The sequence below is a fragment of the Alnus glutinosa genome, chromosome 4, assembly GCF_958979055.1.
Source record: "Alnus glutinosa chromosome 4, dhAlnGlut1.1, whole genome shotgun sequence".
Classification (NCBI taxonomy): domain Eukaryota; kingdom Viridiplantae; phylum Streptophyta; class Magnoliopsida; order Fagales; family Betulaceae; genus Alnus; species Alnus glutinosa.
The window spans coordinates 18,314,805-18,318,562 of record NC_084889.1 but is presented as its reverse complement, the minus strand read 5'-3'; the positions used below and the strand labels follow the sequence as shown (position 1 = coordinate 18,318,562).

Sequence of the window (3,758 nt, the reverse complement as noted above, 5' to 3'; positions counted from 1 at the left end):
TGGAACTCATGTTCGGGCATCTGTTCCAATCGAAATCCAAGGAAGGTTTCGTGGTCGAAAAGAGCGAACAACACAAAATGTGTTAGCTGGCATTACCTTTTACTTAAAATTCACGTATGTATTAGCTGGCTGGGAAGGAAGTGCACATGATTCCCGTGTTTTGAACGATGCACTCACTAGGCCAGAGGGATTCAAAATTCCTGAAGGTATATAAGGATAAAATTACGTTTTGTTCCGGTTGATTACCTTTTATTAATTAGTTATGATTTTATTTTTATTGTAAACTTGTAAGTAAGTATTATCTTGGTGATGCTGGTTATGGAACTCGAAATGGAATTCTCTCCCCCTATCGTGGTGTTCGGTATCATTTGAAAGAATTTGGTGATCATTCACCTGAAAATGAAAAAGAATTATTTAATCTTCGTCATTCGTCCTTACGAACCACCATTGAACGAGGGTTTGGAATTTTGAAGAAACGTTTTCGTGTGTTGGATGCAGAACCTTTCTGGTCATTCCCGACACAAGTGGATGTAGTATTAGCATGTTGTGTTATTCACAATCACATTATGGGTGTTGATCCAAATGACTCAATTATGGAAGAGGTTGTTCGTGATGTTGGATCTCAAAATCAAAGTGGTAGAGTCTATCAAACACAAAGGGAAGCTCAAGAGGAAAGTAGAGAATGGACAATCAAAAGGGATGTAATATGTCATGCGATGTGGGATGATTATAAAAATATAAGAAATTTGTAGACTTCTTTTCTCTTGTATGGTTTACGTTATAATGTGAACAAAATTGAATTAGTTATGTTGAAAGACGGTTATGTTTCTATCTTTAATGATTTGATTATATAATATTGCATGTTTGATGTTTAATCCAACTTATGATATAAGTTTGTTTTTATCTTGCATTGTGTTTTTATTTTTTATCTTGCATTATTATTTGTGTTTGTGATCGTAGCAATGGGCAAAAACAAGGAGAAAGACACTACAAACAAGCAATTCAGGTGGTCAAAACCAATGCACACTTTATTACTTGAAATTCTTGCTGATGAGGCTGCTAAAGGAAATAAGCCTTCAAACACATTCAAACCTGCATCATTTGCACTAGTTGCCAGGTCAATTAATGAGAAATTTGGAGTAGAATGTGCATCTAATCATGTTGAGAACCGCCTTCGAACCATCAGAAACATGTGGACTAGCATCAACACCCTACGTGGGAAGAGTGGCTTTGGATGGGATGACAATTTGAGGATGATTACTTGTGCTAAAAAGGTGTATGAAGAGGAAGTGGTGGTATGAAACTTACTTTCTTTATTATAGTAGTTATATTAATTTTGAAGTTTCTCAAAGTCTATTTTTTATTATTATTATTATAGTATTTTTTTTATATACTAAATTATGTTCTCTCTTTTTCACAGGCGCATCCTAAGCATGAGCAATTTTTAAATAAAAAAATTGAAATGTACGATGAGATGGCCGTAGTTGTTGGTAAGGATATGGCGACTGGGAGTTTCTCAAAGTCTTTTGCTGATATAGATGATTCAGAACATGTGGATTTGGAATTTGATGATGCGTCATCAAAAGAAAAAGATGTTGCTTCTTCCAATTTTGCTTCAGCCAAAAGGTCACACAGGAAAAGAAGTCGTGCTGACAGTGAAGATACTTATAGTTCGATAGCTGAACAGTTGAAAGATGTTGCATTAGCAGTTAGATCTCTCAATAAGGGAGTCGATGCAGATTATCTTTATGAGGAAGTAATGAAGGTGGAAGGATATGATGAGTTTATGCTTGCATCTGCATTTGACCACTTGATAGGAGATGAGAATGTCGCAAGAGGATTTTTGGCAAAGAATGCTAAGCTTAAAAAGTTTTGGTTGGACAACTTCTTCAAAAATCATGGAGCTTAGAAATTGTTTAGTATTGATATGTAGTAAGATACTAATTAACTAAATTGAAATAACATATATGACTGAACTTTGATGGTTGTAGTACGTTAGCCTAAACTTTGCAATATTTATAGTTGAACTTGAATGGTAATATTTATGATTAAACTTTTGTTGGTAATTTAAATTTATTGTTAGATGTTATTTATAACTCTCCCAATTTGAAAATATATAATTATTGTTAGTCGATGTGTATATTTTAGTTAAACATAATTTTTTAGTTTTTTTTTTTAAAAAAAAAAAAAATTAATTTTAATTTTTTTATATTATTTTACATTAATATTTTTATGTTGTGAATAAAAATTGATTTTTATAAGTTAATATGATTGAATAAAAATATAAAAAAATATTTGCGATTTTTCATACGCGCCAAACACCGAAAAATACTTTTGACGGAAAATGGTTTCCTGAAAAATGACTCCCCTGAAATCATTTTACGAAGAAAACCATTTTACGTCGTAACAAACGGAACATTAGAAACAAGAACCAAATAGCTAGACACCAATGAGTTCATGCCTTGAATTTTAGTTCAATTCGTCACTGTTATCCTGTTTTTTTTCCTTTTCTTTTCTAATTAAATAATACCAATAACATGGGCTACTCAGTTTCCAAAGGGATGCTACTTGATACCCACAGATCGTACGTACGTATACCTTACAACTCTCCCGTACGTACGTTTATAGCACGGAAATAAAGTAACACTTGATTAATTAATTTTTTAAAATTGGAACAAGAGACACACGTACACGTATATATGTTTTTTTTTTTTTTTTTATTATTATTATTTTTTATTTTAATACAACAGAAAGTGATTACAACAATAACTAAAAAGCACAAACACAGTAAAGCTTGAGCAACTCAAAATTTAAACTATGAACGTAAGTACGCGAGGACAATGCTTCCAAAGATGCGGGCCATTTGGCTCGAAGCACAAATGCCACAAAGCTGAGTTCACCAATAAAGATGATTTGACAAGTATGAGTTATAAGGACTCAAATATCAAAACATGAATAAATAGGAAGAGAGGAATACAACAACAACAAAAAAACCCAATAAAAAAAACAAACAAATACAAAAACAGCAGCAACAAGCCTAGCGGGGGCAGGGTGAGAGCCCTCCCAAGAGGCGCGTGAGAACCACGCGTCGCCCAAAGATGACCTTTCAGCAGAAAAAACCGTGGAATCGTCTGAAATCACCGAAAATTTGTGTAAAAGATAAAAAAGAATGCTGCCAGAAGCTCCACGCGTCAATATATGTTTAAAGATTCATATTTGTGTCAATAGAACTACAAACAGTTGTCGGATAGAATTTCCCAAAGGCCTAATTAATGTTTCATTATCAATGATTTTCACTTTGGAAAAAAAGGAGGTTTACCTTGATCAGGCTGCAAGTTTTGATCATATTGACGTACTCCTCATGTTTGAATTAAGCTCTTGTAATTAAAGCTAATTGGAGAGAGAGAGAGAGAGTTGAAGTAGGAGAAGATGATCGAAGAAGATAATTAATGGCAAGCTTGGCTTGACAGGATGAAGATGGGCGGTGTCATATAGATATAAAAGAGTGGTTGATGGTGGAGTGGTTGTAGCTTACGAGGCTAGGGCTCCCCTTTTAATTATGCCCTTAATAATACTATATCCATTGACTCCAGACTTGTGTTTTAATTAAGCCCTAGCTAGCTTGAATATAGCCTACTGTACTGCCTAGTGCCTATATATATATATATCTGAGAGAAGGTTTAATCCTATAGATAGTACTCTTGGCATGCATAGATCCTGATCAAGAACATGAATTAATGGCACCCACCCGTCAAACC

General features: G+C 33.9%; 1 long non-coding RNA gene across 1 annotated transcript; it reads right to left on the bottom strand.

The window, feature by feature from the left end:
* Window positions 1-2,794: 2,794 nt before the first annotated feature.
* On the bottom strand, window positions 2,795-3,496 carry LOC133867311 (uncharacterized). The gene is made up of 2 exons (XR_009900031.1): window positions 3,320-3,496; window positions 2,795-3,131 (listed from the first exon to the last, which is right to left on the bottom strand). It is a non-coding gene; the product is annotated as an uncharacterized LOC133867311 (long non-coding RNA).
* Window positions 3,497-3,758: the final 262 nt, after the last annotated feature.